Below are 13002 nucleotides of genomic sequence, written 5' to 3'. Positions count from 1 at the left end.
AAACTTAAAATGCACAAAAAAGTTTAAAATTAATACCAAGTATGTTTCAGATTCCGGAATATCAATGAAGCCCTGTAGGGGTGGGTAAGGTGGTGTTACGTTGGGTGTTGTTTGTGTTGTGTATGCCTTAGAAAGCTTTATACAGTATATGTATGGCACATTATATAAAAATCAAAAAAAGTGATTATATTTAATCAGAGGAACAATTTTTGTTGATGGTGTTGGTTGCAATTGTTAAAGTATGTCAAAAGCTCCAGAATGTCTATACAGTATATATTATGTTTTGGGATATTTACACATTTCTTTTACAGTGAATCTTGGATTGCAGTATATGGAGGGGAGTCTAAGAGAAAAAATGACACCAAAGCGTGATCTTCCTTTAATTTGTTTGGGAGTGCAAAGTAAACAAACATGCAATCTTCAGGTGTGGAAAACATGTTGCCCCCAGTTGAACTCATCCCAATCGAAGGCAGAATTGGAGTCCCCTGTCTTCAGATGAGACATAAAACTGAGGACCTGACTCTCTGTGGTCATTAAAACTTCCAGGGCACTTCTCGGAAAGAGTAGGGGTGTCACCCCGGCGTCCTGGCCAAATTACCCCCCTGGTCTTTACCCATCATGGCCTCCTAATAACCCCCCTCTCTGAACTGGCTTCATCGCTCTGCTCTTCTCCCCCTGAGAGCTGGTGTGTGGGGAGCGGACTGGCGCACTATGGCTGCCATCGCATCATCCAAGTGGGGGGAGGGGATCCCCATTACCTGTGAAGCGCTTTGAGTGCATATGTACAGAAAAGTGCTCTGTAACTGTTTGGATCGTTTATTTTTTATAATTATTTCAATAGTTAGTGTTATTGAAACATGTCCTTGTCTTCCCAGGCCTAGAGAGAACATGGCAGGGAACAGCCTGGTGCTCCCGATCGTCCTGTGGGGCCGCTACGCCCCCATGCGCTGCATCTCCAGCCTGCTGGTCACGGACGACCTGTCCACCACTGGCACCGACTTCCCCGATGGACAGATCTGCCTCTGGGACCTGACCGCTGAGCTGGAAGGGAGTCTGCCGTGTTTCAGGACATCGCAGTCAGGGGTTCTCAAACTCGGCTATAGGGTCCTGTTTCAGCAATGCGATTAACACGAGGAGGCACCGTTGTTAAGCGAGTGACAGGAGTGCAGCTGGGTTATACGACACGTAGCATAATCATGTAGTGAAAAGCGTTGATAACGTCAGCCCAGAGGCTGTCAGAATGAAGTGAAACAAGAACCAGAGAGGGCAGGAGGCAACTGCGTTTCAAACTAAGAGCAGTGGAACAAAATGACCCAGCCGTGTTCTCCAAGACTTGGCATCTTTCATGATACAGCTTGATAAGATCCCTGTTTCAGTTAGCTACTGATGACAGCACAGGCTAATTGGGTCGAATGGTCTACTCTCATTCGTGCCCGTCCTTATGAACATCCTACTTGCTTTCCTGAGTGCAGAGTGTTCAAGGCGCCTTTCACCCTCAACGCTCTCCCAAGCCGTGTGCTGCGTTTCTTTCTTGTTTGCTGAATCACACAGCCTTGGAGTCAAGAACTCATTTTAGTAGTTGCAGGTGAATGTAAGTGCAGGCGAAGGCCCTCTTTAATTCAGCAGTGTTTCCCCCTCATCTTGCGTGCCCACAGATCACTGCGAGGGCCCTGCTGTTTGGCCACATGGCTCCCATCCCACGCCTGTCCAAGGCCAGCCCAGGCAGCGATCAGCAGTGCATTGTTAGTGCCTCTGAGAGTGGGTGTGTAAGGGCAGCCTCCCACGAAGATCCAAGATGCCACCCGGTTAGCCAGAGATCATACCAGCTCTGGCATTTCCAAACTGTTTCCTCCGGTTTTGTCCTTTTAAAGAAGGACTTTTAGTCAGCAGTTCCTCAGATGTATTGCACTCGAAAGACGAGGGCAGACAACCTTCCTTTCTTGTCACAGGCAGCTCTGTAACTGAACTACTTGGCACTCACTTGGGTTGATTAGGCACTGATTTTGATGAACATGAGAGTAGCGCTAAACCCTTTTTGCACTTACCTGCAGTTTATTTAGCTTCCAGGCCCTAGTGCTAAACCTTAGTTCTGATCTCACCCTTCACCTCAGCTCATCTACTTCCCCTGCCTACAACAAACCCTTTCTTCAACTTAATCCTATTGGATAAAGATCACCTTGAAGTTAAGGAGATAAGGAGAGATAAAAGAGGGTTTCCCTGCTTCCGTCTCGTAGTTGTGCCTGAACGCAACTGTGGAAAGACTGTGAGATGACAATCTTCCCCCATTGCCTCTTGGCTTCTTGTCTTGCTTAGAAAATGCCGTGTGCAAGAAACTGTCTTTGTGCTCCTCTGTCTCCATGTGCCTGTGGGATGTCAGGGATGGGAGGTGCATTGCTTTTACGAAGCTGGCCTGTGCCCACACTGGAAAACAGGTCAAGATCATGGGAACACCTGCGTCTTCTTTGTGAAGGGCAGATTCAGCTCATTCAGCTAAACTGGAAAATCTCTGATGGAGATTCACCCGAAGAGCAGTTTTCAAAGTCGATTCAGTCCACCGCAGCTGAATTTTGTCCTTATTATTTAGTAGTTTTCAGTTGTGGGTACATTGTCTGGTAAGTGTTTGGTAAACGGATTGTAAACTGATCTTTTATCTAAAAAATATTGAATGATGGTGTACTCCGATACAGAAAGCACATCACTGTGCTATTCCCCTGCGATAGTAATTTTATGAGCAGTCTATCAGATGATAAGTGAAGGCTTGTGTGGATGAAAATGACATCACACATCGTAACTAAATCAAGCTGGCTGGTGTAAGTTGAGCCGCAGTCAGTTTGAAGGAGATTCCTAATGGGTTGATTGTGCACTGCATGTCTCATCAGTTTCTCCTTGCGCTTTCTAGTTGTATCAGTTCACCATTGGTACCCAGCGGGAGGGAAGACTGCTGTGTATCGGGCATTATCCGGAAAGCCTTGTTATGGATGCCACCAGCCTGGAGGTCCTCTACTCTTGGTGTCCAAGATAGCTCCCGACTGGATTAGCTCAATGAGCATTATCTGTTCTCATCGGACACAAGGTCAGTCGTAGTCTCCTACTGGGCCGCTGTGCAACTCCCAGGCTTGACAGGAGTATAAGATAAGCATCTTCTAGCTCTTAACATGGGACGCTAAGGAGCAAACGCCAGTAGTGATGTTAAGGGGCTCTTGCTTTTCCTCCACTGCCTCATGGGTGTACGTTAGATGCGTGTAAAAAGAGTCCTAAAAAATCAGGGGCATGACAGCAGGTTCTATATATGCCAGCTGATGAAGAAACGAAGCCACTGGAAAATTTTGAATTCTAAAATGCCGGATAAAAGAACGAAAACTTCCACTAGTTTAACGTAAGGTCACAGGGTGGCATGGCTGCCTTGGCTGCCTTGCAGTGCTGGGGCCCTGGGTGTGAGTCCTGGGGTGCTACCTGCCTAGAGTTCGCCTGGTCCCCATGTGTTTGTGTGGGTTTGCTCGGGGTGCTATACTGAGCTAATTAGTAAATACTGGACTCCTCAGAATTGAATTTTTTTTCTATCAAAATAATTGCCAAGTATTAAAAAGATCTTTTAAAAAAACAGATGCAAAAATAATTCAACTACAGCAGAATGACTATCTTAACTTTTCTTCTCATCCCTCATTGACCTGCAGCTGGTCTGTGGTCTCTTTTGATAACAAGAACCACTCTCATCCCTGCTGTTTCAACATTAGACTCTGTGTATACAATTATACTCTAATGTATACAGATTACAGATCACACAATAGCAATAACAGTAACGTGTAATAACATAACATAAATAACGTAATCAAGTGATCAAAACTTTACAAAATTCCGCAAACAGAGAAAATATAACTGGACAAAAACTGTGCAGGGTAATTCTTGGAACAGTGCAAAAACAGTACAGTTAAAAATAGTATGGTTAATTAATAAATATTACTGCAATTGTAGTGCAAATGCAATTGTAAATGCATTAAGCTGAAAGTCCCCCCGTGATGCTGATAAGATGCTGCGAGAGAGATGTTTTCTGCCGGAGCTCCTTGCTGTTCTGCTTCCCTGCAGCCACTGAAGTGTTTCTTGGTGGTCAAGGATTCTGGGGCTGGTGAATCACCACCTGGAAGCACTGCCTGTCACTGGAGGTTGCAGTTTCCATTTAGACGCTGTTCACATCTCCACAGAGTTTCTCTTTTTTTCCCCTCTATCCTCTTCCACTGTACAGTATTAACATCAGGTGCCAATAAATAATGTTGAATGCTCACACATCGATCCTCATCACTAGAATCATGCTTAGCAATATCAAGCTTATATATATATAAACACACATTTGTCCGAATCTCAGCCTTAACTCTCAAACATAACATACATGGGTTGGCCCTTTGTGTGGTCTTCTTGATAAATGTTTTGAGAGTTTTGATTTGACTTTGGAATCCAACACACATTCAAAGTCTTCTGTTACAGAAGAGAATCACAGCAGAACAGATATTATTAGTGACCACAGAGACCGTGGATGACTGCGTTGTGTTTTTGTTTTATTTTCAGCTGTTACTGACTAATTCCATAAATTTTCAAGTGCTGCATTTAAACCTTGTGTACAAATAGAAAAATGTACACGTCCTAACATACAAGTCAACCATTTCTATGTGCAGTTTCGTTTTCATGTCTGAAAACTAAATCTTTTTTTTTTTTTATTGCATTAAAAATTTGTAGCATTTTGGCCTTGAGACTTATGGCAAAAGGGAGTATTATGTACTGAGCACCAGAAGAAACATTATGTATATTTTCTTTAGAGAAATGTAGTTTTTGGAAGTTGATTTTTTTTGGTGTCATGTTGATTAATTGATCCTTCATGACTGACTGTTAAGCACTGGAGGGACTGAGACTGTGACAGAGGCACTAAATCACCCTGTGAGGTTAGTGAGAGGGGCTTCGTGAGAAAGCCGCCTGGTCATTTGAAAAGCCAGCAGAAGGCTGAGGCACAGCTGGTCTGGCTGAGTAATTAGTGGTCACAGGGAGTGAAACTCCACGGGAGGGAAAGGAGTTGGGACAGAGGCTCCGAGTGGAATTAGCCACTCCTCCGGGCTAATTAAGAGGCTTTTGGTCTCTGGGTTGGGCTCTAGTCTGCAGGGAGGGAGAGAGGGAGATCCAGGGAGGAGTTCTCACGAGCTGGGATGGGATTGATTCCCAGGCCAGTGAGACTCGGTAAGCTAGGGAGGCTGGAGAAAGTACAGCATGGTCTGTGCTGAGGGCTGTCGCAGGTGCAGGACAGGAGAGCGGGGTGGCGGGTCACTGGCTCGGATCGGTGGGAATGGGGAACAGGCTTGGCCAGCTGGAACAGGGCGTTGGCAGCTGCAGGAGAGGGGCATCGCTTGGCACAGTTGCAGAGTGTGAGAACACAGCTGTCTTGAGAAAGTAAGGCTGCTGCTGGAAGAGGTGTTAGTGGGACCAATAGGAGGTGCTCATATTAACGCTCCAGTATAGTGACGGGGACGCTATGCTGTAAAAAGGCGGTGTCCTTCGGGCGAGACGTAAAACCAAGGTCCCGATTCTATCTGGTCATTAAAAAGCCCAGAGAGTAGGCTGTTCCTGATGTTTGGGCCAAAACTTCATTAATCAGTTCTCCTCCACACTGATAGCTCATCCAGGTGGGGCTGCACACTGGTGGGGGTGGAGGGGATCCCCATGACCTGTCAAGCGCTTTGAGTGGAGTGTCCAGAAAAGCGCTCTGTACAGTAAGCGTGAGGATCATTATTTTCTGGAGGAAAGACCAGTGGAAGAAAGAAGACTGTACAGTTTGGGTTTGAAAGAAGAAAGACATCATTTAAAAATCTAAATGTTGAGATTGATTAGAGTTAGCATGCCCCTATAAATAATTATATCTTTATTTATTTTGGCTCGAGTGATGAGGTGGTTTTGCACGTTTGTTGTCAAGGCTGGTGAAGATCAAAAAAGGAAACAAATATTCTCCATTTGTCAAGTGACCAAAGCCCTGCTTCCATCGGCATGTTGGAGACCGGACGATGCCTGCAGGTGGTCGCTTGTCATCTTGGGTCTTCACACCCAGCAATGTAATTTTTAGCAGGTTTTGATTTATTAACTGGACTGGACTGCGCTCAGGCCGAGAGAGACAAGATGGAGACCCACTGAAGCAGCAGAACACTGACTCAATCAAGGGTCAGGACCTCAGGACATCAGAACCTCAGGACATCAGAACCTCAGGAGCTCCAAACCTCAGGACCTCAGAACATCAGGGCCTCGGAGTTCAGGACCTCAGAACCATAAAACCTCAGAACTTCAGGACCTCCGTGCTTTTTACTCTCCAGAGCTGAGACCCGTTGAACACTTGTTCTGAGACTTTCTGACTTAGAGACCATTGAACAGGCATATACCTGTACAGGTCCTACAGAAGGAACAGAAGAGTATCCCACAAGACAGCACGTGCAGCCAGGTGCAGTTCTTACACTGTGGGTGTAAAGTTTGTGTTGTATCTAACGGTTTCCACACATTAGTAGTCTGCCACTTCCACCGAAGGTACCCTGTTGATCAGTCATTTTGATAGCCGATTTTAAAATGTGTCATGAATTTGCCCATCATTTCTGCTCAGTAATATATCGGTGCACAAAAGATCACACACTGAACAGTTCTGTCCCATTGTGTTTGCTCACTGAACACAGTACTGTCCCACTGTGATTACTCACTGAACACAGTACTGTGCCACTCTGATCACATTCATATTTTCAGAAGGCCTAGTAAATACACTATCAAATCCTCTCTGTGTGCATCTGATTCTTGTTCACAGACTTAATTATAAACTTAATTAAGCAAAGTCTACCTTTTCTTCATCCATGTTGACTCTCCCCTAGGTTCATATTTCCATATAGGTGATCCTCTAGATCTGATCATTGATTATAGCTATGGAAATGTAATAGAACGCAGACTTATTGATCTGTATTTACTTGATTTCAGTTTTTTATAGATGGGCAGTACAGTAGCCATTTTCTAGTACATAGCTCCCCTCTGCAGTATTTCCCTTAAGGCGTTTTACTTGCACACGTTATTAAAAATGGGAAATAATTCTGTCCTCTTAACATTGTGAAAACAGTGCAATTATAGTGGTGCATATTTTTATTATATCATGTAGTGATAGTTCCTGCTCTTCTGTTTTAACAACCTGGTAAATAATTGCTGTGCTGTGTTTGCCATGTTGTTGTAGGAATAGACCAGCCTCAAAGCTGTACGGTGTTCCACTCGTGCTTCAGCTTCTGTTTGTGGTCTGGTGTGCCCAGATCGTATAGTAATACTGAACCCAGGAAGACCCTTGAGGCCAAGGAAATGCTCATTCCACTGTTTGATGCGTCGACATGACTGGAAAACACGATGAAAATATTCAGTCTTGAGCAAGTCAGCTGTAGGAAAGGCCTTGGTTTTAAGCGACCTAGCTTAGATAACGAAGCAAAAAAATCTGAATGGTTTGTCTCCAGCAAAGCTCTCTGCAAACGTTTGCCATTCGAAAGCAGATGAAGGTTTTGGGCTGCGTTTTTCAGGCCTTTATAAAGAAAAGACGCAGTTGGTGAAAGTGCTGGGTACTCAAGTCTGGAATGAACAGTGGAGTGTGCCGATGTGGTGACTGGGTAACAGCCCTGTGAACTGGAGTCTTCTGTCCATGTGAGGAGCAGGTACTATAGTCTGAGGGAAAGGGGAATTCAGAATTCTTACCTGTTCAGTTCTCAGCCCATTTTTCGGAGTAGATCTTGAACACAATCCCAAAAACTTCACAGTTCACAGCAAATGGTGTGGACTTTTTTTCTACTGGGGGGGGGGGGGGGATGAGACTTTTAAACTGGTTTCGCTCTCGAGATTGAAACTGCAGCCGAGAGAGACGAGCATCAGCTGGAAACCCTTGTATAAAAGAACAGGCCTGCCCTCGGTAGGGGGTCGGCCCATTTTGACACACCGGCAGCAGGGGAGGATGTGGCCTCACACACTGAACACTGTACTGTCCTCCTGTGATCACACACTGAACACTGTACTGTCCCCCTGTGATCACACAGTGAACACAGCACTGTCCCCCTGTGATCACTCACTGAGCCCAGCACTGTCCCCCTGTGATCACTCACTAAGCACAGTACTGTCCCACTGTGATCACTCACTGAACACTAGCGTCCCACTCTGAACACAGTACTGTGCCACTTTGATCACACACCGAACACAGTACTGTCCCACTGTGATCACAATGAACACTGTACTGTCCCACTGTGATCACACACAGAGCACAGTACTGTGCCACTCTGATCACACACAGAGCACAGTACTGTGCCACTCTGATCACACACAGAGCACAGTACTGTGCCACTCTGATCACACACTGAACACAGTACTGTACCACTGTGATCACACAGTGAACACACTACTGTGCCACTCTGATCACACACTGAGCACAGTACTGTGCCACTCTGATCACACTGAGCACACTACTGTCCCACTGTGATTACTCACTGAACACAGTACTGTCCCACAGTGAACACACTAGCGTGCCACTGTGATCACACAGTGAACACACTAGCGTGCCACTGTGATCACACAGGGAACACTGCAATACCTAACCATCTTGGAAAGCTATCTGAACTCCTCCGAACGAGGGACGGGGGAAGAGGTAGCTCCTGATCTCGAGCCAGAGGGAAGACGGGGAAAATGGTTCAGGTCAGGGGAAGTCACAGCCCTGACGTGGGAGAACATCAGACTATTCCTAGACTTCAAGAGAGAGAACAAAGGCAGACCGAACAAGATCTGTGTGGCGTCAATCGACGACGAGGTCAACATCGGATCTTCCGTTTACCTCTTCGAAAGGGGGGCTCTGGCCAGCAAGCACTTCGAGCTGCCTTCCCAGCTGGGGGTACCGGCCGTGCTGACAACTCTGCACGACTCCGTCCAGCTGGCGTTCCGCCCGCCGAAGTACGGCGCCGGCGAGATCGTGAGGTATCGGGTTCTGTACCAGAAGCCGGGCGACTCAGCTTGGGGGGAAGTGGACACCAATGACAACAAGCCAGAGTTCACCGTGTCGGGGCTGGACCTGAATGCTCCGTATCGATTCGGCTGTCGGGCGGTTTGCAAACCCGGAGTCGGCTGTGCCAGCGACGCAACTCCTTCCTGCAAGACGCTTCCTTCAGCCCCCCCCGGAGCTCCTCAGCAGAAATCAACAGGACCAAACTCCATGACGGTCACCTGGGACATGCCCACCTCTGTGGGACAGGGAGTCAGCGTTACTTCCTACGAAGTTGAATACAGAGAGGTCTTCAAGGGGGCAACGGATGAGCAAGACAGCAAAACATGGACGAAGCTCAACGCCAGAGGGAGGGTGTGCACTCTGGAGAACCTAAGGGGAAGGAAGTTCCTACATCGTCCAGGTTTATTCCGACTGTGGCAAAGAAGGCAAGAGTCCACCGAGCCCCGAGACTCCAATAACAACCCCGAAGGACAGCAGAGTCAAGTCAGGGGACGTCAGTCGTGTTAAAGTACAGAGCGACCACTTCCTAAACTTTTCCACTTTGATAGAGCGCGGGCAGCCTTCCTTATACAGGCTGTCGCTGGAACAGGAGCCCACCGACGAGCAGCATTTCCAGCGCTTCACGTTCGGCAGGAAAGTAGAAGAAGGGAACAATAAGGTCATCATCCTTCTGGGGGCCACGGGGGCAGGGAAGACCACCCTCATCAACGCGATGATCAATTACATACTGGGCGTGCAGTGGGAGGATCGGTTTCGATTCAAGCTGATCCATGAGGAGACCAAGCGCTCGCAGGCGGAGAGTCAGACCTCCATCATGACGTCCTACGAGCTCCACAACCAGAAGGGATTCGTCGTCCCCTACTCCCTCACGGTCATCAACACCCTGGGGTTCGGAGACACGCGGGGACTCTCTCGGGACAAGCTGATCACAGAGCAGGTGAAGCGCTTCTTTACCAGCCCCGGCAGCGTGGACCACATCGACGCCGTGTGCTTCGTGGTTCAGGCGTCTCTGGCGCGGCTGACCTCCATCCAGCAGTACGTCTTCGACTCCATCCTCTCCATCTTCGGGAAGGACATCACCGAGAACATCCTCGTCACGTTTGTGGACGGGAGGGACATCCCCGTCCTGGGCGCCATCGAAGCCGCGAGCCTGCCCTGCCGCAAGAACCGGAAGGGCAAAGCGACGCACTTCGAATTTAACAACTCCGCCCTTTACACGCAAAACGAGAGGCCCGACACCGATTCCAATGGGGAGGGCTACAGGAGCGACATCGAGGAAGAGGACGACAACAAGCTGGAGAAAATCGTCTGGACGAACAACGTGAAGCAGCTGAAGAGGTTTTTCCAAACGTTGGAGAAGACGGAGGGGAAGGACCTGACGCTGACAAAGAAAGTCCTGGAGGAGCGCGAGAGGCTGGAGACGGCGATGGCGAGGCTGCAGCCTCAGATCTCGGCCGGGTTGGAGAAGCTGAGCGAAATGAAGAAGATCAGGGCATGCCTGGAAAATGAGCAGGCCAGCATGGAGCAGAACAAGAACTTCGAGATAGAAATCGAGGAGCTGGTCCCAAAACGGAAAAACACCAAGCATCTATCAACAAACTGCAACAACTGTCTGGTTTCATGCCATTCAGGATGTTTCCTTCCCACACCAGGAGAAATCAGTCTCTGCGCCGTCATGGATGACGCTGGACACTGTGATCTGTCCAGGTAACTGCCACTACTCCGCTCACATATCCGAGATGACGATGTGGGAGTACGAAGTGGTGAAGGTCATGAAAACAGTCAAAGAACTCAAGGACAACTTCGTTAAGGCTTCCGGCAAGTTCATGTCGACGAAGGAGATGCTCGAGAAAATCGAAATGGACTTCGAGACGATCGAGGACCGGATCAAGCAGCTGATCAGGCTGTCCTCCAACTGCCTGGCGCGGCTGGAGGAGATCGCCCTGAAGCCCAACGCTCTGTCCACGGCCGCCTACATCGAGCTGCTCATCCGCAACGAGGAAGAGGAGCCCCGCATCGTCGACCTGCACAAGATGAAACAACACGCCGAGATCCTCGCCAAGATCGCCAACAACGAGAAACTGCTGCCGGAGGAGCGCAGGATCGTGAGGGAGAGAAACGAGAGGCTGAGAAAAATCGCTCAAGACGTCAAAGTGGCGAGCTCCGCAGTGAGAGTCTGGACTGCAGGACAGTTAACACGTTCCACACCGGCCGAGAACTCCTGCAGGACACTGAACACGTTCCGCACCGCCTGAGAACTCCTGCAGGAAACTCCATCTTGCGTTAAATCTCGAGTAAACCAAAACACAGTATAATGTTCGGGTTTCGTAAAATAACTGTTCCTAATAGTTCAACTGAAATAAAATAATAAGTTAGTTAGTTCTACTTAATCACTTAATTTTAAAATCTACAAAAATCATTTTAAATTCTCTAAATTCAAAGCCTTCCTTTCACCAGACCTCTAGCCAGACTGATGTTGGCCTCTCTTTCATGCAGTCAGGATAAAGCTGCCTTCCAAATCAATCGGCATCCTGCTGCGACTGAGATGATTTAATGTCCACAGGGGAAAGTGTGGTTATAGATTATAAAGACCGCAGGACACCTCAGGGTTTGCAGACACAACAGTCCTGACCACACCTCCTTAGCAGAAGATCTGAACGCAGATCAAACACTTCTAAGGAACAGCCGCTTCAAGAACAGTTCTCAACACGTCAGTGTGAATTTCAAATTGCATTTCAATATTTTTTGTCTGGCGTCTGTACTTGGTAGATCCATACGCCGGTGAAAAATGAAAAATACCTTTCCTCTGAGTGACCTGTCGTGCTCTATTTCTGGGTGACCTTGGACATCATCCATCTCTAAAGAACGGTGTTGACTTCTGACGATTCTTGTGCACTCTCTCTCACCTGTATATAAAAGCACACTTCAGTAACCTGCAGGCGCGAGGCCCTGCTGACGAGAGATGCTCTGGTCCTCAGGTACGGGGCTGTGAAAGAGCGAGAGGCTGGAAGTGGGGCCTGCTCCTCCTCTCTCTCTCCCCCGTGTTCGCTCACAGGGTCGGTCTCTCTGAACGTGCCGAAGACGGGCGGAACTCAACACCCCTGCCTGGACGACGAGAGGAATAACAGGCAATCAAAACACTTAAGGACACCGACCGACTGACCTTGCCGAGAGCGTTCATGAGGTTTCAAACCGAAGTTCGGGAGGAAGGTGAGAGCCGCCGCTCGCCTGCGCTCGTCAGTCTCACACTCGGCACATCTCACACTCCTTCACCGCAGCAGCTCAATCCTCTCCAGCGCACTCTTTACAGTCCAGCTGCACCACGGAGAGGAGACCCAGGAACGCCTGAGGGGCGATGGAAAGGAATCCACTGTCACACACAGCAGTGACACGGGCACACGCAGTCACATGGGGACACCACAGCAGATGATCGCTTGACAGCATCGCAGCCGAAACACGGGGTCGAGCCCCGAGAATTTCACAAGGCACTCAAGCCAATCACTCTCTTTTCTTGAGATCGACAGTTAATGGAGGTTCCAGGAGAGAACATCAGAGCAGGAACAGGATACCCCCGTGCCCGCAGTGTGACTGTTCCCGCCAGAGCCCACAGACCACACTCATTCCCCAGCACCAGTCCTGAACTGGAAGACAAGAACCGGGGCAAACCAGTAAGTTACTGCTGATCACTACTTAATAAACTTCAAGGTTTAACGGACAACCTGCGGATCTCCTGTTTTCAGTTTTTATATCGTTGTTTTTGAGTCAAACATCCAGAACACCCTTTCATAACGCATCTGTACACCCTGTTCTCATTTCTTTGGTTTAGTTTCTGCTCACTTCCCCTGGAGTGAAACACGCCTCCGAAATAAGTGTTTATAAAACTTTCATTTCTCTTTACCTGAAGTCAAATAAACCTGCAAAAACACATCATCATACAGAGCTTCAGCTCAGCATATTTCCTGTCACTTATTTTATACTGT

General features: G+C 48.0%; 1 pseudogene; it reads left to right on the top strand.

Annotated features, from left to right (window-relative positions):
* The first annotated feature begins 888 nt into the window (after positions 1-888).
* On the top strand, positions 889-12460 carry LOC148812609 (uncharacterized; annotated as a pseudogene).
* Positions 12461-13002: the final 542 nt, after the last annotated feature.

Source organism: Atractosteus spatula (assembly GCF_055471065.1).
Source record: "Atractosteus spatula isolate fAtrSpa1 chromosome 10 unlocalized genomic scaffold, fAtrSpa1.hap1 SUPER_10_unloc_2, whole genome shotgun sequence".
Lineage (NCBI taxonomy): Eukaryota > Metazoa > Chordata > Actinopteri > Semionotiformes > Lepisosteidae > Atractosteus > Atractosteus spatula.
The sequence above is the reverse complement of the archived record's forward strand: the minus strand, read 5'-3'. Positions and strand labels throughout refer to the sequence as shown.